We start from the raw sequence: 23,185 nt of genomic DNA, 5'->3' as shown, positions 1-23,185 counted from the left end.
TTTGCTTTGCTGATTTTTTTCTTTGCATACAAAAATAAGTGGAGAAGATTTTGCAAGGTAGGTTTCTCTGTGCGTGTGTGTGTGTGTGTGTGTGCAGGTGTTTTCCTTTTGCTTTTTGTAAAGTTTTCTGATTTCAGTTGTTAGATGCTTTTACAAGAAGTAGACTTTTCTGATTTGTTCGGCTGCCTGCTTTGGAAAAGACTGGACAGCGTTGCATTCCCCCTCTTTGTGAAGAGTTCTCTAGGCTGTCGTGTCGTGTGTCCTGTGCATTTGATGTTCCTGCAGGAAAGCATGCTAGTTTGCAAGCTCAAACTGCAGGCAGGGAGCTATGCATTTAAGACCCACACACACTTTTTGTAGAGGCTGCAACTTTCATTTTGTCACATTTTGGGGTGGGGGGAGAAGAAAGGCGTCAAGTCACTCGGGAAACGAACTTGCAAATGAAATTTTAATTGCAGAAAGAGTCAAAGTCAGCAGCGTTGAAGCTTAAGGAGGATGGGAAGGAGTTGACATTTCTTGCATAGAGAATTTGCTAGCACTGGGAATAGACTGAAAGTCCATAGTTGGGGGGAAAATAAGTAAAATAGTGACAAAGTAAATGATGAGGCAAAATTCTAATTAGAGTGATGCAGGAAAGTGAGAGGCTGTTACAAGCTCTAACCACCTGTAGAGGGAAATCTTTATACATAGTAATTTCTGATAGCTGATCTATAGAGAAACTAAAGAGAATTACATGTTCCAAACTTTGCTGCTCTGCAATGTTCAAGCCAAGATGCCAAAATTCTCAGTTAATTCCTGGTGGCTTGAAAATTGCAGATACTGTTAGCTCGAGAGAAATGGGAGTTCAGCAGCTACTGATTCTTAGTCTCCACCTTGGCTGCAGCCATCTGTGGTGCACATCCTGGTTTTCATTACTGCTGCCGCACTCAACGTGGTTATCAAGAGATAGCTTGCCTGAGAAGAGTGGGTTTGATTTATTACTAATTTCAAGCAGGTTTTTTAATTGGAAAAAGTTGGAGGGTCTTCACTGTCTGAGGGGAAGATTTCCAAAGTAGCTGTAGGGACCAACTGGTCTAACCAATTGAAAACATTTTTCCCTTCAGAGGATCCTGCTCAAGTTCTGTATAACCAGAAGACTAATACCTTGTGACGACTGACACAGGGCACAATGTGAGTAATGTGTCACACCTTGGGCAGTGCCTTCTGAGGAATCTCAGGGCACTCAGTGGAGCAATGAGGCAGCCTGACCTCAGAAGGGACACAAGATGCAACTGCAGGGTGATGACCAAGTGCCTCAGAAGGGTGAGGTGGCAGTGGAAGTCAAAGCCATGGCAGGTTGTGGAGAAAGTCAAAAGTGAGGTGGTTAGGAGGCAGCATTTTCCCTTCACATTTGCTCATACGCTATTTTCACACCTTGTCATGAAGGACAGATCTGTCAAGAATGGGCTGCTGGTAACAAAGCACTCATTTCTTAATCACAGAGTCATAGAATGGTTTGGGTTGGAAGGGACCTTAAAGATCATCTAGTTCCAACCCCCCACTGTCCACTTGACCATGTTGTTCAAGGCCCTATCCAACCTGGACTTGAACACATCCAACACTTAGTTTTTCTGATGCCTGCTGCATCATCAGTCTACCTCCCTCACAGAAACATGGAGATCTCAAGTTAACTTGGACTTGAATCACCTCTACTGCCATCTGTTGACCCCTCATATCTCATTTGCCCCTCCAGCTGAGGAAACATGGAAATCCTGTGTTTTATTCCTGTGAATCTTGATGCATGTGTCATTGGGGTCATCTGAGCAGTGTGACTGCAGAAGGTGAAACACCACAGGACAATGCCACTCTCTTGCTTCCTCCATGTAACATTATAGCAGCTGGAGTGCATCACCTCAGGGTGTTATTTTGGGTCCAACCCGCGTCCTCATAATCTGCATTAACACTTCTGATTTCTGGTTCAATGATCTCTATCATCTTCTGCCAAAACCTCAAGTTGTTCCCAACCCTTGTTTACTGAGGTTTGTGCTTCATCTTTTCTTTTCTCTGCTCCTTGTCCCAACCCCCAAATCTTTGACTGGTCTGGATATGTGAATGTTTTGAAATGCCACCAGGTTTAAACAGCTTCAGGAGTTCCTCCCTTGACACTTCAAGAAAGCAGTCAGTGGCAGGATGACTCTTGGCAGTGGGTTTTCATTAACTCCTTTCACTTCCTCCTCTCAGGGAACTTCTGAGGTCCTACACATGGTCTTCTCCATACAAACTCTCTTTAACCCAGATATTCTCACATCCACTTCACCTATGAGTCACTGCACTTTCTAGCCTACAATTACATTTGCATAGCTTGTGCAATAGAGGGAATTCTCCAGCTTGCACACTGCTCATCTACCCTCCTGCAGCTTTCCAGATGCTGTGTCTTTTCATGTCAGGTTTAGAAGGATTCTCTGTGTTGAAAGAGCTAACCATCACCTCTTTTTCTGCTCTGTCCTTTCTTTCTACTATCATCTCCTCCTAGTCCAACAGTGAACAGGACTGCATCAATGCAGGATCTTACCCTGCAAATGCTTATGTTGGTTTAGATGCTTGTGCAGAAGGATATTCCTTATTAAGACTCCTCCCAGTTTGTATGGTGGTCTGCTACTCCTGATTGTCTCATGTTAAGCTATGTCCTGTGATGCAACTTATCTCAAGGAGACTGCATAAGCTAATTTTAAAGCAAAGTTTTTATATAAGAAGGTGGTTGTTTATGTCACCAAACAGCATATTAAGTGTCAGGTGGACAGCCATATAGATGAAAATCCTGTATTTCTTCTCACAGTACTTCTCCGAATGATCTTACCAAGAATTGCCTAGTACCTCTGGAGATCTTGATACAGTCTTCTTCATAGTAAATGGGCAATGAAAGTACCACTTCCTTATGAAAAGCCTCCAGAGAGGCAACCCCACACTACCTTATAAACTCTGGACACAAGAAGCAAAACTCTTTCTTCTACTAAACTATGCATTCTGTAGAAGGACTGGACAAAAGGTTAGTGCTGGTAAGGTAGAGCAAAACAGTTTATTGCTTGGATTCCCTTTTAGTTTATAGAAATATGAGCAAGAGGACACAAGTCCACAAACTCTCTGGCATAAGAACTGCCCTCTCTCAATTTCACTGCAGACCTCTCTATCACTCCAAAATTCAGTGACACCTGTGTGCAGTCCCACTGCCCAGTTAGTTCACCTTTGCTTTCTCAATTGAAAACCTAGTATCAAGACAAGTGTCTCCACTCATCCTCATACTCATTGGAGTATTTTTGATATTTTTGACATTTTTCCCCTTGAAACACCTGGATCACAAATAGGATTCAAAGGTTGTCTCAGGCCCTCATATTTGCTCTATTGCAACACATTCTTGCAGATTCTTGTTGTGTAGAAGCTTCAGTTCCTCCTGCTTTTCAGGCTTAGCCAGCTTCCCATTCACTCCCAGCATGAGTATGAGGCCATGGGTCTTGCTCTTACTGCTTGCTTACTTTCCACTTCTCTTTGTGCCACCCGAGATCTCCTGCCTATGAACTTGTCTGTCACTTACTGTAATCCTATCAAAATTACCTGCACAATATAGATATTATAATTTATAAATATCATAATTTGTAGTATAAATTATATGTTAACTCCATAATATAAGTTATAATGTAACAATAATATCTCTGCAAAATATAACTATTCCAAAATACAAAACCATGCTTGGACACAAGTAATTTTCCTCTGTTTTTCATGAGACTCTGTTTCGTGCCCTTCCATTTGAACTGTAAGCTCATGGGCCAGGTACTGAGTCTTGTTCATTCTTTTGTCTAGTATCAGTCACATAACAGGTGGGTAGGTAACAATGACATAAGCTGTCATTATTTTTACTTTTTGCCCCCCTGAATAAGGATTCAGCTTTATTTTAATGCTCCACCCTGTTTTCAAGTGTTGGCTCCCAGCTAGAATGTTCCACATTCTTACTTTTTGATTCTGGATTTGGACAGCATCCAGTAGGATGGGAGCTTAATCTGAGATTGCCAGCATATGATAATGGAGCTCATGTTTGAAAGTTTAACTTGTGACGTGGTGCTAATGTAAGGAGCAATCAGCTGATACAATATTAACGTTAACAAAAATTAACACATTTCTAAATTTAGCCAAATACTCATTCTCAGTCTTGAACAACAACTCAGAATAGCTTTTACATGCAAACCTTGAACTACTCAGAAAATCATTACCTGGAATGTAATTCAGACTTTGTATCTCTGTTCATATAGCCCCATAATAATTGCAATTACTGCAAAAGCAGCACAAAACAGTGATCTGTGAGGTATTTGCATAAGTATATGGGTTTCATCCCCTGCCTCTGAAGCAGGCATTTATAGCAATAAGATAATAGCCTGCATTTCTCTGTTGCTCATCCATGGATCTCCAGATATTCTACTAATACTCAGTAAGTTATGTATGATACTTCTCCATCCAGTTCACATCATGAGCTGGGTAAGTATTAACACACATCTCTTGTCATTAAAAGGATGTACAAACAGCCACATCAAGGACCACACAGAGCTGCTGTCCATCCTGTGCTTTGGAGGGGACAAAATGGAGAGAACCACTGTAGTTCCCCTACCTGCAGTTCACCACGTATTTGCTGGTGGTAGTGGTTTGATCATGTGTGTGCAACGCAGTGGTGTTTCTGAGGACTTTCTAAAGGGCCTATACTCTTCCAAGTAATGAAGTGCGTCCTTCTTCCTGTGAATTTCATGGAATGTCTTGTCTTCTCAGTGATAGCTGTTAGTCCAGCAGCTGTCACATTTTTCGCTAGGGGAACTGAAGCATGTCTGAGCAGTAAAAAACTTGTAGGTGTTTCCACTCCTATGCACAGTCACATGAATTACCTCCTCCCAATTCTTGACCAAATAACACCATGTACTAGTAGACATAGTCACTTATTTGGCAAAGTAAAAGAATGTGAATTCTACCATGTTTCTATTGAGAAGATTCAGCATCTGGGAAAGTAAAAGCTATTGGTGCTTGCCCAGCTGGTCCTCCTGGGACTTTCACAGGTTCTGTACACACTGATGGTTTGCCAGTCACAGTCAGGGAGCCAGTGGCTTAATTTGTAAGCTGTGCATAGAAAACACACCTTGTATCTGAGCACAAACAGCTTGAATCTTGGTGCCATTTATAGGGTTGAACTTGCTATTAGCACACAGTGCCTAAATGTTAACTGAGGATGAAAATAGATGTTCAGACAAAAAGTCATATGTGATCTAGATCTTTTCATCCATTTGTGTTTTAATTTTCATTCATGTTATTGGAAACTGACAGAGGTTTCTGCTTTACTGAATGTGGATTTTTGTAATTTGGGGGTCTAGAGAGATAGAAATTTCAGGACTACTGAACAGTGTGAATTTAAGAGTTTTTGTTACCCCAAAAGGTAAGTAGAGGAGTGAATGATGAAATCACCATCCTGTCCTTTTTTGAATATGTGTTACATTTTCTGGCTGATTAGCAATTTTTTTCGCAATTTTTGATAGCCACATCAAACTACATTATAAGGAAGAATAAATCAGAAGCAACAAACAAGGAAAGAACAGTGTTACAGGAGCACCATAGGTCAGGATAAGAGCTCACAAGGCTGTATCTTCCTAACCCTAGGCATCTCACCTCATCTTTTACCTCACCATCTAAGAAATGAAGCTAAATTAATGTATTTTCTTTTTCCCACCTCACTGTCTTCTGCCTTGAGAGAACTTGACTGTTTTTTTCTTTGATGGATCCTTTGGCTTCATGATTTATTTTCTCAGAAAATAAATACTTCCTAAATTTCTTCAGTATCACCCTATCCATATCCCATTCTCTCACACTGACTGTAATACTGGATAGCTTGAGGTAAAGACTGACACCGATTTATGGCATTTCTTCATCACAGCCTTCTCTTAGTTTCTACCTGTTCAAGTTCCTGTATAATTTACCTGGAAGTGTTGTCTTAATATTTTTAGTCTTGTTTATAACTCTTTAAGGTGGTTGCCAGATATATGTGCACATTATGTTAAAGGTCATGGTTCTTATTCGTGACAAGTTCGATTTTAAAGGCTAATGATAATCAAATCTTAGTATAAAGGCTCATCAAATTTGTAGCAGTATTCCTCAAAGGTTATGCTCCTTGTATCTGAAGTATGATGCCTATTCACTGTATTTCTTCCATAGGTTTAACTTTTATTAAGAAGTGATATGAATTTCTTTTGGTATCATCCTCTATATTGAGACCTTAGTACTCTCTTCCACCAGCTTCATTATGCTAATGCTTTTCTTTTCATCCCTGTTACGCAGAAGTATATCTCCAGGGCCTGATTTTGCAGCCATTGGATGAAAATCCAGTTTCTATCCTTCTACATGTTATAGCAATGATATATATCTATAATGTAAACAGAAAATATAATGATGACAAAGCAACCCATGTATACTGACATTTCAACCCCAAACTGTTCAAAATGTTTATTAATACAATCTGTGTGAGATGATACTTGCACAAGTTGTCTATTTTATTGGTATCCTGGAATATGCATTCAGGTTCTCAAAATGATCCATAAATTGAAGTCTTAATAAGTCCTTGATCTTCTGACACAGGTGAGATTTTCTTTACTAATGTACTGCAGTTTCTCGTTCTGATGTTGGAGGTAAAGTGTTCCTTTCCTCCTTTTGCTTCCTTGCATGCTCTGATCTCTGATTATTTATAATATTGCTGTCTTCTTACTGATGACTTTTATTGATTATCTCAATGCTATAGATATCTTCAAGAACATCCTGTTTAGGTAAGTGAGTACTGTCTTATCTTCGTTTCATGAGTAGATATGCCAAACATAAAGTGATTGGCACTTCATCTAAAATTTGAGGAGGACCTCAAAATTATTCAAGGAAAAAGCCTTTCCATGAGAAATTTCAGATCAATACTTGTTGTAGCAAATTTGTGATTGGAAGAGGAATATCTAGATTCTAATCCTCTACTTTAACTAGCAATTACTCTTCTTCAGTCCTTTCACTAGCATATACTCTACCACCTATAAAAACCAGCAAATTGTTGAATAGATGTTGCTCTCATTTATTTCCATTTCAATATGATTGCTTTTTCTTCTACATTCTACATTTTCCTGTAACAAGACTTAACTAGCAGAAGTTATTGATTGACCTGATACAAGATGAATTTTATTCAAAAAGATGAGGTGAGTTTGTGAGATCCTAGTATATCCTGGTGGCACTTCATTCTGTTTCTGTTTATCTTCTGTTCTCCTTATGTTTGGGATATATCACATGTCTTTCAGCTGCTTGGGTAAACGAGGCCAAGAACAGACTTGAAATGTTAGTGGGAGTAAGACTGGGTTAGGAGAATATTTTATAGCAATTATGTTATTGAATGGCTAACAGGTGAGCAGAGCTCCAAGGCTCTGAGGAGGTAACTGTCAAAATACAGCAAAGCCAAATTGAGAAGGAGGTGGTGCCTTGAATTTGCTGGATCAAAACCCCAAACAAGTTACGAATACCGCTAAAATAGTTTTATTTTCAAAGTATACTGCTTTTAAAGTGTCAGATCATAGTTGGTTTTGAGCAGCAATTTTGTGCACACTAATGTTTTACTATTAATAATAATAGTAATACCCCCATGTGGGGCATTATCCATCAGGGCAGAGTCTGAAAGGGAAATTTCCAATGGTGAGGACAGTTCGATATGTGGAGCATATGTGTTAGAAACCGGGCTGCCCCTTTGGCATCTTCAGTAGCTATAGATGAAAGGCTATGTACCTGCAGCTGGTGGAGACTGCTGCTTCAGTCACTGTCAGGTATCACTTTACAGAGGAGGAAAACATACAGGATCCATTGCTTTCATTAAGACTTCATTGGCAAGGAAGCTTAATTGTTCAAAAATGAGATGGCTAATAACTAAAATATCAATATAGAAAATAGAGTTTCTTTTTAGAGCTTCTAACAATCAGGAGAAATGGGAGCTGCTGTTTGGTCAGAATGGTCACCTGCCAAACATTTTGTTCATTTTGGATAGCTTCCATTTTTTTTTTTTTTTTTAATGAGAGAGATTCTCTGGGCATTGGATGTCACTTCAACTAAGCTTTAGCAGTAGTCAGGGAAGACAGGAGATGGCTCTGCTGAGATGGAGGTGATGCATTGGGCTGGAGAAATAGGGGAGAGCAAAGAGGAAGGTAGGGTGGTTTTATGAAAACCTGAAAGGCTGAAAGATGGTACTACAGCTTCCATGAGAACATCTTAAACCCATTGGTAGGAATATCTAGTTCTTTCACTAAGACTAGAGAGCTTAGGGGAAAAAAAAAAACCTCAAAAAAAACCACACAAAAAACTGTACCTCCCCATCCCCAACACAAACAACCAACCAACCAAAATCAAACTTAAACAACCCACACATGTGACTGCAAGGAGCTGCTCAGGATGTGAAGCAGAGAGGGAATTCCAGGCATCTTTATGGCTGGAGAGGGCCTGAGGTCCAGGAGCTGGAAGGCTTGCCAGTATGTCCACTCCTGACCTGTCTCAGAGATCATCCCTGGTACACAACCAGGTTGATACCCTTTTCTCTGTGACAGAGAAAAACTAAAGCTGAACAGCTTTCCTCTGTTCATGTGCACAGAATTGAACACTATGGAGAAATGCAAAGCTCTTGGGGGATGTGTGGGAGGGAATAGAGTAGATGATCATCCCTTCCTTCCACAGTAAGCCATGGGTTATCTGAAAGCTCTTGGGTCTGAGTGACTGAAGATAGTTTAGGTGTGCACTGCTCCATCCTCAGTCTCCTGTGTTCCCTAATGTTTTTATTAATCCGGGATGAGCTTTGTTGCAGCTGTTCAAAGAAGGTATGTTGCCTGTCTGACACTCTGGGCTCTTGAGGTGTCTTGATCTGTCCTTGGTATAAGGTCTTTTCCTACAGTGTTATTTCTCTGCATCTTTCTTGCTTCTGGGCTGCTACTGCTATAAAGGCCAACTTCCCAGGTGTATATGCTGAAGACATGGTTTAGACTGGGCTTTTCTCCTAGGTCTGAAGCACAACATCTGTCCCAGTCCTGGGAAGATGAATTTGTGGCTGGCATGCCAGAGATGTGTGAATGAAAATGGATCTGCTCACTTCTACCAGGGAGTGTATGTAGTCATTTTGAAATGCCTAATCTGTCCCCACCAGGTGTGACAGTGCCTATGATGTGATCTCATATAGGTGTGTGATGTCCCCCTCCCTGCGTGCTGCTATATCACTATATCACTACCATAGCTTGCAATGGCATTGTGTGGCTGAGACAGAGGAGGAGACAGCCCTTACCTCATTGATTGCAGTTTATTGACATTAGGAAATTCATTGTCTGCAAAAGAAGTTGGTAATAATTAAGTGAGTTAATAAATAAGGAATGTGTGTGTACAGATTAGACAGTAAATAACTCACTGGCTTCTTGATTGCCCCAGCATCTTGCTTCTCTCTTCATACAAGGTGTGAAAAGGGCTGATGGTGGACAGGGTATGGTAGGATATTCTCACCTGGTGAAGAGATGGTCGCATAAACTTTGGCTTTCCCTGGGATGCTGGCGTGTGTGCCTGAGCCTGTCCCCGGGGCAGGGAGGTTGTTTAATGCTTTTAGTGCCATTTTGCAACAAATGAGAGATGTGTTTAAAAATAGCAACAGCCCTTTGCGTTTGCCTTTTTTTAGGCATTTTAAGAAACAGCTGCATCCCTTTGACTGGGAGACAGGGAAGGCGATCTGCTCTTCAAGGTCCTCATTAGCTCCTCTGGGACTGTGGAAGGGCTACTGGTGCCCTCCCCTCGCCGTCTGCATTTGTTAATTGACCCCTCTTCACACACTTAGTGGCAAGAGAGGTCGTTTCAGAGATGTGTTTTGCTTAATGGGAGCAGGGAAAGGTGTGGTGCTTAAAGAAAATCCCTCTCTTGGCCAGATAAACCCCGGATTTGTCAGCAAGACAATTCTCTTTTGTCTGGTTGCTATTGATGCCTGGGTTTGAGGCGGGGGGCTCGAGGGTTCGAGTGCGTGTTTGTGTGTGTACCACTGTGCAAGCTCAGGTTTAGCCATTTGCGTACAGACAATAGCAGCATTATAATTTTTAATTGCAATTTCAGTTGATATTCTCTCCCTTTCCCCCACCCCTCTCTCTGTATAATCTGGATCATTGCTCTCTGTAGCTGATTCCGTGGGAGACCAAGCAGAGTGCGTGGGTGCAGAATATAGAAAGCCAGAGCCATAGAATCTGTTATTTGCGTCATTCTAGGAGACGGGGCTGTTTGCCTGACAAATATACAGAATTAATCCTGGTTTTATCAATATCTGTCTTTTGCTACAGTAACCAAATACAAGAGTAAAGTGGTAGGGGGACTTGCTGCTGGTGTTGTTGTTGATATGGGATGGGGGGGGCATGCGGGGGGGGTGACAGGGAAAGAGAAAAAGTGAGGATGCTAAAATATATTCTGCAACCCCCATGCTGTTTGCCTTACAAATATTCAGAAAATAGGCTTATGTTTCCGAATTGCTTTTTGTTAAAATTGGTAACCACGAGAAGGGGGCTGGAGAGGCGGGGGGGGTGAGAAGGGGGGTAATGTTATTGCAAGGTCTGGCTATGCAGATTGCTCTCCCTGCCTGTGCTTCTGCATGGGATATGTGTGTGGTTTTTAAGAAATATCTAAGAAATATCTCCCTGTCCCCAGACCATATCGCCCCCCCCACCTCCCCCCTCCGCCCCAGTCCCCTCAGGATTTTTGTGCATCTGTATAGAGAACCGCACTACACAAAATATGGGGCTTGCTAATTAACTCTTTTCCTCGAATTGAAGTGCCTTACTGCAAGCACAAAGCTCCAAGCACAGACATCTTTTATGATGAACTAGAGCCTCTGAAGAGGAGAATCTGAACGTGACGTCAATAGCTGATAACTGACGCAGCCTTGCAAAGGAGTCTCAGGCTGGCTCCTTGCAGCCTGCAAGCCCTAATGATTCTATTTTTTCCCCAGTCCCCCCTCGTAGTGAATTACTAGATCGCAAACACACACACCCCCTTTTTTCATATATATATTTATAGATCCTTTATTCTCCAAAGAAAGGGTTTTTTTAAAGGGGGAAAAGGCAGTGGGTGGGGAGGGAAGAATTTTTTTAAAAAACAACCCTTCTTGGTGCTGGGTGCAGTTCAGTACATAAAACCATCTCTATGTCTTGGCAAAGCAAGCATCCCTGCCTGAAATCCACATTTGTGCATGATGGCAAACTGGTGCATGGTGGTTGTGTTTTTTCCAAAGCCCACTTTATAAAGACTCCGGAGGAAGACAGACACAATAATGCTTGCAAGGCAACAGGCAGAGAGGCACAGAGACAGACTCAATACAACTGTGGATTAGGGGTTTGTGCAATAGGACAGCATGGAAGGTGGTCAGTTTGAGTCGTTTGGTGTGGGTTTTGTTTGTTTTTGTTGTGTTTTTTTTTTCCCTCTGCAATGATGCACCTAAAGCAAATGTAGATGGTGTTGCAGAAAGAAGCTGGGGTATGGGGGTGAGTGGTTGGGGGTTGTTGTGTTGTAGGGGGACAGACTAAATGCACATTTAATGTTTTGGACGTAGCGTTCCAGCAAAATGCCTTTGTGTGTGGATTTTTTTCCCCAGTACCTGCTAAAAATAGCATCAGGGTTTTGATCGCGTTCCAGAAATAGACAGAGGGTTGCACTTGTATAAAAAGCGAGCGCGGGTGGAAGAAAACCTGGACATCACCGCAGTATTTTTTTTCCAACTCCTGTCTGGAAATTAATTGTTGGATTCTCCCCCCCCCCCCCACCCCCACCCCCCACGCCCCCCCCCTTTCCCCCCTCCTCTCCCTCCCTCCCCTAACCGAGGAGTTCCCGTTTGGGTAAGTAGTGATCTTTCCTGTGCATGATACAGAGAGTGGCTGTGAGTCTTGTCTTTATTTTATGCATGCCTGGATTATTTTTTCCTTCCTTTCTACTTTTCCTCTAAAGCGAGAGGGTTATACTCGTCTACATAATGAATTTGGTGCATGCCCGGAGCTCAGACAGAGGGAATTCTTGCAGAAAGGGGAATCACCCTGTCGGTAAATCTCTGAATCAATAGCGAGCTGCAACTCTCTCTCACTCTCTGTCGGCGCTGTTGAGCCCCTCTCCCTGCCCGCCCCCCCCTCTATTTTCACCCTCCGCGGGGGGAGAGGCAGAGCCGGCGGCGGGGCCGGGGGCGCAGGCCGGCCGCTCCCCGCAGGGCGGCCGCCGGGAGCTGTCCGCGCCCCGGTGCTGAACCCGCCGCCGCTCCGCCGCCACCGCTCCCGCCACGGGCGGGAGTCGGTCCCGGCCCCGGTGCCCGCCGGGCGGGGGCCGCGCTGCGCCGCCCGCAGCGCCGCTCCCGCGGCGGCTTCCCCGCCGCCGCTCCTCCGCCCGGCGCCGCCTGCCCTTCCCGCCCGTGCGTTTGAAAGAGCCTGTACCTGATGATGGTGCTCCGCAAAATAAGAGGCTATAGGTTGCTTTATTTGGACTCACCCCTTCTCCTCCCACCTCATTTTTCCCCTCTAAGTGCTCACACTTTCTGCAGATCGCGTGTGTGCGAGCGTCTGTTTTTATTATTGCCCGTCCTTCGCGTCCTTAGTCATACCCTCAACAGCGGAGTTGGTGAAATGACTGAATTAGAGGCGAAGTAGTAGGGGATTGTTGTGGTGTATACGGAGTAGCTATGTAGGGTTACCTCGGTGCTGCAACCACCCGTCACCCCCTCACCGCTTCTGAGAGCCAGGGAAGTTCTTGCTAGGCTACGAGCATGCAGGTTCGCAGGCATTCCGGCTAGCAAAGGCATGTCATCAGATTGCATTAAAAGAGATGAGGAAACACCGTCTGGCGCTCACATGCACCACCGCGTTATCCCGGACAATGGTATCCCCTCCGAAACCGCCGTGGAAGGGGGCTTAGCCGCAGACTGAGACCTGCAAAGGATGAAAAACGCACGAGGCAGACAATAACCAAGGAAGGAGCTTCTCCCGGAGCACGTTTAGCCATGGCCTCGCAGTAAAAGCAAGCTTAGAAAATGGTGCACCTACCACACAAAGCCCAGCAACAATTGCGGATCCTGCAGACAATGGCATGATGCAGCCATGAACATCAGTATAGCACAGTACACTGGGCTGGGGTGAGAGCACCTCCTGGCCAAGACCGCATGCAATGACTCTAATCTAGGCATACAAAAGACATAATTTCTTGCAATTAATCAAACACCAGCGCCTGAATTCACAGCACGGTACTCCACCCACGGCTCCTCTTAATGTCTAAACCGTCCCTTCCCCGAGCTTGCGTGGTCGTATTTACAAGCGGACCAGATATCTATGGGTTTTTTTTTTTTTTTTTGTTGCTTTTTTAAAGCAAGCAAAAAAAACCCCCTACAACACGTGTAGCCAATCATTGCAACTCTTAATATACCTCTACAAAACAGGCATTAAAAACAAGAAATGCCCTCCTTCCTCGCCTCCTCCCTCGCCTTCCCAGCCCTCCCCTCCTAGATCGTTGCCTCACTTGACACAATGCATAAGATTACCCTTAACTGGATCCTATTAAATAATTCAATGGTGGCGGTGTAATTTTGGTTGGAAACTGCACGGATTTCCAAGTCGTGACTGTAAAAGTGAGTAATGTGCTCTGGCTGCGTCATGGCTCCAGTCACAGATGGTTCCAAACTGAGGAGAAATCGTGACTTCGACTTGAGACGTCCCCTCTCCATGAAAAGACCATCCAATCACAACGGCGTCGGGGGGCAGCCGGACTCCGCGGAGCTCGCTTTCTCCTTGCTCTCCCGTCCGTGTGTGTGTGTGCCCGTGTGCCCGTGCCTGCGCGCGTGTGTGTATAAAATCCTCAACAAGTTGCAGAAGGGGTAGGGAGAGGAGGGGTTAATCCTGGGGAATCTTCTGCACCTAGTGAGATCGTGACCCTCCCACACAGTACAGTAACTTATATACACACCTGAAGGAAGGGACGCTTTGCTTTTTGGGCTTTCCAAAAAAAAAAAAAAAACCAAAAAATAACCCACCAAAAAACACCAAAACACTGTTGGTGATGGTTGCACCTCGCGCGGGACTCCCCGGAGCGGCCAGGGACGCGCCCCGCCAGGTAAGTGTTGGAGGTTTTCAAACTTCTGCTGCCTGCGCTGCCCCGGCCGCCCTGCCCGTCCTGCCTGCGCTCCGCTCCGCTCCGCTCCGCTCCGCTCCGCTCCGTCGCGCCGCTGCCGCTGGTCTCGCCGGGGGCTCGGGAGGCGCGGGGCGTCGTGCCGCCCGGCGGGCAGCAGCGTCGGGAGGGAGCTGCGGCCATGCGGGATGGGACGCGCGCGGGGGCGTCACGCGTGGGTTTCCCGTGCCGCTCGCGCGGGACCCTTTGCCGCCGCGGGGCAGTGGTGGAACTGCAAGTTCTGGAGTTCGGGCCGGGATGCGAGTCCCCTCGGTCCCCCGCGGGTCACTGCCCCAGCTCGTTCGGGATCCCGGCGGGCGGGCGGGCCGCGACGCGGACGTGTGTTTGTCTTGCTCCCGTTGCCGCCGGGCACTGGCGGGGCCTCTGGTTCCCCGCAGGTTTTCAGGAGAAGACCTCTGGAGTTCAGTGACACGTCCTGGAAACTTTTAGTAAGCGGGTGTCCTCGCCGGCGGCGGTGGCGTGTGGCTCAGCGCCCAGGACGGCGCTTAGGAGCGGAGGGGAGGGGACGCCCCGCGTCCCCCGCCGACCCGGAAGGGTCGCCCCTCGGTTTTGGCTGGGTCCCCGCGCTGAGGCGGGAGGAATAGGGGAGAAGGCAGCGGCAGGTCCCCGTGTCCCCGGCTGCCCGCCGCGAGGTGGCAGGCGGCCTGGGGCGCCCCCGCCGGGGGGACCAGCGGCTCTGCGCCCGGGGTAGCCCGCGGCGGGGCTGGTCCTTAGCTTAACGGCGCCCCTTCGGCAAAGGATTCCCGGAGAGGGGCTCGGGGAGCGGCAGAAGCAAGAAGGAATCTGGGCTGGCCCAGCCGCACTCTTGGACGTGCTCTTGTCGAGGATTTGGTGACTAATTGAACATGGAGAGGGCCCTTTTTTCCTCTTTTTTTTTTTTTTTCCTTCCCCATCCTTCCTGCTATCCATCCATCCATCCTTCCCTCTAGCTCTTCTTTCCTCTCCCCCTTTCGGGAAAAAAGAGAAAAAAAAAAGGAGAGGAAAAAAAAAAAAAAAAAAAAAAAAAAAAAAAAAAAAAAAAGCGGAGCGAGGCAGTGTGAGGCGCCAGCTGATTGGTGGGTGACGATTTTAGCCCGCACCAATGAGAGGCCCGCCTGCTCTCTATTTATTTAGCGCTCAGGGGGGAGAGTTTTCTCTTTACGCAGCGCCCGTGCCCAGCGTCGGAGCCTCCGCGCGGAGCGGGGCCGCGGACACGCCGCGCTCCGCCACGCTCCCGCGGCCCCGCGCCGCCGGCCCGCCGCGGGGGGGAGGGGGGTGGCAGGACACCCCCCTTCCCTCCCAGCGCCGCCTCGCCCCGGCGGGGTCCTGGGTTTCGGAACGGGACTTGGCGGAGATGGGGGGTGGGGACCCGGCGTGGCGGGGGACGGCGGAGCCGATCGCCCGTGGGTCCTGTGGATGTTATGATGGCAGCCGGATGGATGGATGTAGGAAGCCGCGGGAGACTTTGTCCTTCGCGAATCTTTTTGCGGTCTGGGCTTGCTGTACATAACTACCTACCCGGGAAGCCCTTACCCCAAAAAGCATTCGCGGAGGGCGCATTCGCCGAAGGAGCAGCAGCTGCGATCGCCGAGCCTTGGACTTATCTAGACTCTGTGGGCTTCTATTATTAATTCCTGGCACCTTTCCCTTTCCCCTGTCCAACCCACCCTCCCCAACCCCACCTCCCGCTGTGAGTGTATATATGTGTCTCTAGATATATATGTAGTGAGAGAAATAAACACCCTTTCCCCCCTTTCCTACTCCGCTTGGTCTCCCAGACGTCCAAATATTCCCCGTCGCCTAACTTTTCAATCGACTTTTGCCTAAAGGAGCAAATCACACGTTTATTCGGATAACTGTATGGTGTTTTTTATTTCATTAATGGAAAAATAAAAATAGAATAAAACTTCCTAAAAGTTCTCCTATCCTCACCGACCCCCCCCCCCCTCCGACCCCCCTCCTTCCAGGGCATAGTCGTGTTTGAAAATATGGGTGTCCTAGTTGATCGAGATTGATTCATAAAAAAAAAAAAAATCTTCAGAGCGATTCATTAAATGCTCTGTAATCGTGAGCCTCGGTTTATTTCGAGGTGGGGAGGGTGGGATTTACTGGGATCACCCTATAAATAATAGGGAGGGAGGAGGAGGAGGGGGAGGTGCACGGATCCGCCGCGGTTTGGGGGAGACCCCAGTTAGCAGGAGATGCACCATGGAAGCGTTTGCCAAAGGCGCCTCCCTCCCCCCTGCCCACTTCCAACCTGATTTTAAGCAACTTGCAGTCCGGTGATATCTCCACTCACTCTTTCCGCAAAAACTGGTGCCCCCCAAAAGGTTAAAAAAGGCAGAATCCAAGGGAAAACCCAGCCGAGGCGATGCTTTTGGACGAGGTGATTGCAAGCGAGCAAAGCAGCATCAGCACCAGCTCTGTGGTTCTGAAACTGCCTTGTGCATGCACACAGCACTGAGAGCATCTCAGGCAGGAGTTAGGGAAGCTGCATTTCCCCTCTCTTTGCAGTAATTACCAGCCCGGATTCCGTGGGCAAGAAATAAATAGCAAAGAGAAATCCTCCCTGCCTGCCACCCCCCAAAAGAAGGAGCGATTAAGCGTAGATCTGTCCGTGCAGATCAGCCTCGTGAAAGAGACAAGATCTAAGCAGCAAGTTGGTAGCAGAGTGGCCGCTTGACGCAACACAGGGGCCTATGGTTCGCCCGGCTGTAAAATAAAAAGGAGGTGGGGGTGCGATCTAATGTCTCAGCTGTTAGAAAACACAAGGGCTCTCCCATCTGCCCCCCCACCGACAGCGGCACGGAGGGAGACCCGGCTGAGAAAGGGCTGATCTTGCATTTCAGGGAAGCCTGCATTGGAGAGATCGGGTGAGGACCACGATCTAAGACTTAATATTTCTCGAGAAATAAAAGATATTTTGAAGACTTGCTCGCACTTTAGAAAAGAGTAAAAGGCTGGCTAAGGGACAAGTGAGAAAAGAAAGCAGAGCAAAAGCACCTCATTGCTCCCTTCCCTCCTTCTTGCTCAGGACACGTAGTTTGAGCACTAGCTGGCTTGATGAAAACAAAGGTGGAAGGGTCACAATACCTTTTAAGTAGATTCGCATTTTCATAATTATTTATCCTCTTCTATTTAGAGGAAAAAAAAGACGTTTGTACTTTCCGGTGGCCAGAAAACATCTTTACGGGGGTTTTATTCATGTGAGCATATTCTACAGGGAGAGACAAGGTAGAGGGAACTTGGGAAAAAAAGAGAGATGTGATAAGAGGGATCAGCCAAGCTAAGACTAAAAAAAATCCTCTCTGTTCCCTGCCTACTGTCGTCCCTCAAGAGAATGGAAACCAGGAGTGATCTGGGGGGGCAGCTCAGGCGCGAAGGGAAACCCGAGTCACGGTGGTGCAGCTGCCCGTCTCTCTACCTTGCCAGCCAACTGTTGCTGCCATGCTCAGGGCTGCGGCTGCTGCGGGCGGAGCGGGAGCCGCTCCCTTCTGCTTGGGGCTGCCCCTGGCCGGGCTCCGCGGCCGCCGCAGCTCCACAGGGCGCATCTCGCCAGGCGCCCTGCCCGGCACCCTGCCCTGCCCCGCTCCGCGCCCTCGCTCCTCGCAGGTTCCTATCCGCTGCTGAACACTTGCGCACGTCGGGCGGTCCGGGCCGCTGCCGCGCCTGCCGCACCCGACCGAGCACCCACCCGCGGCAGCCCCTCCGCACTGCCCCGGGGCAGCCCCGGCCCTCTTCTCCTGCCCTCGGGCTCTTGCCCGGCCCTGCCAAGGCGCGTCCCGGCCTGGCCTCGCCTCCCGCGACGTGCTGTGCCGGGTCTGGGCCTGAGGCAGCTGGAGGGGCTCCTCTGGTAGCCTGTGTGTGTGTGTATGTATATATGTATATATATATCCCCACGGGTGACAGGGACGTCCGGGTGGGGCCGTGAGCCAGTCTCCGCTCCCCTCGACGCTCCAGGGCAGGCCGCAGCCAGGTGAGTCGGGGAGGAGCGGAGAGCCCTGCGGGAGCCACTGTGGCGCGATTGATCCTCCTGTCCCTCTGCCTTTCCCCGCAGGTGAGGCCGCGCCGTCGAGGCCAGAGGCGCCGCGGGAGCAGCGAGGGCCGCAGGCAGGTGAGAGAAGCGACGGGCTTTGCCCACACCCCCGGGGATTCCTCACACGGGCCCCTCCCGAAAGCCAGGGAACCGCCCGGGTTCCGGCTGCTGTTCCCTCAGACCCTGGCGCTGGTTACAGCCAGGCTTGGCCTAACACAGCTCTAGGCCACAGCTGCCCCCCCGACCCCCAGCGCCGACAGGGCTCCAGGCAGCACCTGCTGCCCCCAGGCACACGCAACAACCTCATCCCACATGGGAGAAAGCTCAGGATGCTGGAAGGGAGGTCAAGGCATTGAAACAGGGGGGCAAATCCAGGTAAAGTTGATACAAATTACATATAAACGGCCCGTAGTGTTGATTTCTAGCCGTCGTGTTGATTTCTAGTGAAACCTGTCGTCTTAACACAGTGGGGAAGGAAAAAAGTTAGTGAGCATTGCCTAAAATCTCCTTACTTCCCTCATCTTTCCTTCTTCATTCACTAGTTAACACTCTTCCACTTCATGGTTAAATGCATTGTCCGACATTTGCGGTTCTCGTAGTTTTTTGTCTGATAGATTTCTTTCTTTTTTCTTCTTTTTTTTTTAATCCACCATCCTTGAGACAGCTAGTACAAATTACTGTCTACCACTATAGTCGTGAGGTAGAAAACTGAGAGGCAAATTAATTGATAGCACATGTTTTAAAAGCAAAAGGACCCTCTCCCAGTAAAACAACCAAACATATCCTTGTTTCAGTCAGGTTTAGCCATTGTCCCCTGCTCTGTTTTCAGACGTGGCAATTTTAGAGAAAGACGAAGTACGTTCCAGTTACAAAATGAAAAGTTTACAGATAATTAACTACAGAAAGGTCTTTTTATATTTTGAATTTTAAATTCATTTTTTTCATATTTATAGTCAATTTATGAGTAAATGAAATACATAGGAAGGATTTTTGTAAGAAGTCCATTTTTGTCTTTTTATTTTGGCATCTAATTTCTTGATGGATGTTATCTACCCACAAATTGTAGTGGACAATTTGCTGAAAAACAACAAAAATGTCTTCCTTCAGAAAACTGCCATTAGGGGCAGATGTCTTCAGAGGTTAGGAGCTCCTAACCTGCCACCTGTCTTACATCAAACACTGTTAGGACCCATAAAGCTTAGCAGTGCTTTACTGGTATCAGTTTGTTTGCAACCAAAGTAGACTAACTCTTCTTATTTAAATATATGAAAGAAAAGCAGCTTCTTGTAGCCAAAGATGCGTAAGGCCTGCTAGAGCCTCGAGTGCATGCAACTCCTAGACCAGCATTTAATCTCTCCCAAAAGAGGATGTATCAAATACTAAACTAGTATTGCTCTTGAAGTTTCTTAAAAGGTCAAGGCATACATTGCTAAGACTGGGGGGGGGGGGGGCAGTGCATGTTAATTTATGTCTGTTACTGCACTTAATACAATTATATAAAGGCTAAGGGCCTGTGAATAGAATCGCTGCTTAAGACCTCTGAGCCTCCCGTATTCCTGTCAGTAAAGGGCTGAGAAATACCTCCAACCATCTGTAAAAAATTGCTTTGTGAATATGGGCCTCATGAAATAATGATTTAACACTCTTACCCCATCCTCCTTCTCTCCTCCTTCTCCCCCGGTTTTTATTAGTATTTGAGTCTTTTACAGATCATCTGCACATCAGTTCTCATTCCTTCCCTTTAAGATGTGTTACCACAAATATATTTAGCTATAATATTTGGATTAGCTCTAGTATGCTGCCATCTCATTTCTGGATATAGGCTCTTATAAAGGACTCATGTAAATTACCTTTTATTTGTAGTATTATATTTTCAGACAAGTTGTGTAGTGGTTGTTTTTCTTGTAACTTTCACTAACTATCAGGCCTTGTTGAAACACTAGATGTTTTAAAATATATGTCTAAAGGGGCTTTTCCTATAAATTAAAATAAGTATCTTTCAGCTTTTCTACTACAGGGCAGGTTAATTTGGTTAGTGTCATGTTGCTGCCCCCCCCCCCCCCCCAAAAGAACAAGAACTTATAATATCTCTTTCCTTTTCTGAAATATTTTATGGGAACTAATTATGGAATACTAAATAGGGTTTGTTGACTCACTGGCAGTGTCCACAGAAGCGTGTTTTGTCGAACTGTTCCCAGTGTTGTCATCCCTGGTTTAGCATGGCCAGTGGAAGTGCCATGATAAGCAGTTATGCAGGTAGCAGTGCTTGCAGCATGCTCAGTTGACACTGTGTTTATCTAACATAGGGAGTACAAGAGTGAAACCCCAGTGAAGCTTAATTAGCAGTAGCAATGGTAGGAAAGGTTGGCAGATTTATGGTACTGCAGACGTGATATGTAGTCTGGGGGAAAATATAGCATGTAGACTTACCAAAGTTCAGAGAGGAGCACTGCAGCAGCCAAACTTAGTCTGAAATGACACAATGCTGTTTCTGTTTGCAAATATAATCCATTTCCATTTGTAAATATAACCAGAAAAGAGCAGTATTGCCCATGGACTTTGTTTGGAGCAAGAAGAAGCTGCACCTTATTTAAATACATTCGATTTTCTGTGTAAGTGACCAAGTACTGTTCAGAGCAGCACACACAGGCACAGGGTTGGCTGCATGCATGCACAAAAATTACTTATGCATGTGAATATTAAATGGATTTTTTTTCTAGCACTTTGTTTTAATTCTGATAGTCAAGCTTCTTAATTTGTAGAAGAGAGTTACAAAAGTAGTCCCTGTGAAATTCAAAGTTTCCACTTAAATTAAGAAGTGCTACCTGTGTTTTACAGCATATTTGATGCTGTTGTTCAGATGGGTTTGGAAGGATGATAGAAGATGCTTTATTAATTTTTCTATGTGCACATGGAGAAATGCATCATGGTAGTAGCATGACATGAGTCTCCTTTCTAATACGTCTTTAGTCTCTGCAGAACCTCTCTGGGGTTAGGAGACACCACCTACTCCCCGTGGCCACAGTCCAAACTCCAGCACAGCTCAAGTGCTTCCCGTGACCCATGTTCCTGTCCGTGTGCAAGTAGTCATGAGCTGTGGTGGCATAAGTGTTGTGACAAGGACACGCATTTGGACACTGATGGTACTTGTGCTAGTCACCAGGATGCAGCATTAACTTCTGCAGGAGAAAAGAGATGATTCCCTCGAGTTGAGCCAGAGAAGAAATGTGACCTGTGTGTTTGTCAATAAGTTGTGGTGTTTAGAGTGCTAATGTCTAGGCACCACGTTGTTCTCTTCCAGGCAGGCATAGATGGGAGACATGTGAGAGGAAAAGGGAGGTGAATTTAATTTTCTGTTTATTTTATTAGAGGATTCCCTCATCCCCAAAGCTCATTCTCTGAATTTGACAAATCCATGCTCTCCCATTGCAGCAGCTCTGTCTCCTGGGAGGTGGCCAGGCTGTCTTCTGGAGTCACCCCCTTTGCTTGGCAGTGGAAGTATTGAAGGGGTTATTGTTACCTTCTCCCCACAGTTGAAAGTGGGCAAGTAGTTTTTAAAGAAGGACTCAGAGATTTGTGAGTTTCTAGGCCAACATAGTAAACAATTTACTAAAAATAAATTCAGGGTGTGCCCTGGAAAAGGTGTTCCATCATCCCTTATTTTCAGCAAGCCATAAGTAAACAGCATGGAATAATGCCATACTAAATAACGTAAGCTATCATGGGCTTCTGCCCAAGTGAACACGGTTCATTTGCCTGGGAAACCTGAAAATTCTCAATTTGTGTGCAAACCTCTCTGAAAAGGGGAGTTGCAAAAAAAATTTCTTCTGAGAATTTGATTGTTTTAAATGATGCCTTTTCAAAATGATTGCATGGTTGAAGGAAAAAATGGAAAGCAGTGGGACACTGCCATGGAGAAATTACATCCTTTTTAAAGAATGTGATTCTTCCATTTTTACTCTCTTCAAATTATCTGCCCTCATGTGAATGTTTTTACCAGAGAGGTGTGGGAGGCAGAAAGCACTGCCAAATCAAGGCCCACCACACCCTTGAGTTTATAGCTTTACTGAAGGAAATAAGGTTATTTTCCAACAGAGGAATTGGGACAAGCACTGGGAAAACATGTGTTGTTGTTCAGCTCATCACAACACAGTCCCAGCTGTACAGATGTAAGTCAACCCATGCAGATGTCCACCCTCACTCCAAACAGGAGGGAATGGAGGAAGTGGCCTAGAAGAGAGGGCATTTGATCTTGCACTGAGTGGATGGCACATGGTGTCCACTCCAGAAAAAAAACATCAGAATTTCCTGGGAGAGGAGTAAAGACAAAAAAGGCCAATTAATTAGGAGAAGGGCTGGGGAGAAGTCGCCAGCAGCCATGACATGATCAGTTATTTAACCTCAATACATAGAATACTTGGCAGCAGTGTTACTTTAACAGAAGTACCATGAGCTGCAAACACCCGAAGAAAGACACAAAAGCCATCACAGAAACATCTCAATGCCTTTGTCTTTCTTTTTCTGGAAAGTCTGGCTGGGTGAGTCAATAAAATTCTGCACGTCTGGTGTAGCTGCCCTTTTCCTTAGTGACAAGCTGATGCCAGGTCTCTTATCACTTTCTGGTTTCTTTTCTAAATCTCTTTAATTATATTGTTATATTTTAGTCATTTTTCAGCATGTGTCCATATATTCTGTTTTGTAACATTAAAAATGGCCAGTGATTCAAGAGAAGACCTATTTGTCTGCTAAGAGGATGTGAAAAATCTTGACATACCTGTTAGAAGTTCTTGACTGTGCCACTACGTTTGCCAGTTTTGATGTGAACATATACTCACTGCTAATTTGCTGTTTGTTGATCCATCTCCAGTGCAAGGATGGTGCAGTGAGGGGTTCCCTGCCTGGGCACAGTTCTCAGCCTTTGTCATAGATCTGCTC

General features: G+C 46.1%; 3 long non-coding RNA genes across 6 annotated transcripts in view; 2 read left to right on the top strand and 1 right to left on the bottom strand.

Moving 5' to 3' along the window:
- Positions 1-11,179: 11,179 nt before the first annotated feature.
- LOC137475892 (uncharacterized) lies at positions 11,180-13,722 on the bottom strand. Of its 2 annotated transcripts, XR_011000115.1 has the most exons (3): positions 13,592-13,722; positions 13,101-13,232; positions 11,180-12,986 (listed from the first exon to the last, which is right to left on the bottom strand). It is a non-coding gene; the product is annotated as an uncharacterized lncRNA (long non-coding RNA). The 2 variants fall into 2 exon arrangements; XR_011000114.1 differs by having other exon boundaries at positions 11,180-13,232.
- Positions 13,723-14,081: 359 nt separating this feature from the next.
- The window catches only part of LOC137475889 (uncharacterized), a 60,954-nt gene continuing 51,850 nt past the window's right edge, over positions 14,082-23,185 (top strand). For all 3 annotated transcript variants that reach the window (XR_011000109.1, XR_011000111.1, XR_011000110.1), the window contains exons 1-2: positions 14,082-14,166; positions 18,272-18,328. This is a non-coding gene — a long non-coding RNA (uncharacterized lncRNA). The remainder of the gene's footprint in view (positions 14,167-18,271; positions 18,329-23,185) is intronic.
- LOC137476654 (uncharacterized) lies at positions 15,226-17,389 on the top strand. Its single transcript, XR_011000502.1, has 2 exons — positions 15,226-16,600; positions 16,729-17,389. It is a non-coding gene; the product is annotated as an uncharacterized lncRNA (long non-coding RNA).

This window comes from Anomalospiza imberbis, chromosome 6 (assembly GCF_031753505.1).
Source record: "Anomalospiza imberbis isolate Cuckoo-Finch-1a 21T00152 chromosome 6, ASM3175350v1, whole genome shotgun sequence".
NCBI classification, from domain to species: Eukaryota; Metazoa; Chordata; class Aves; order Passeriformes; family Viduidae; genus Anomalospiza; species Anomalospiza imberbis.
This window is presented reverse-complemented; position numbering and strand designations above follow the sequence as displayed.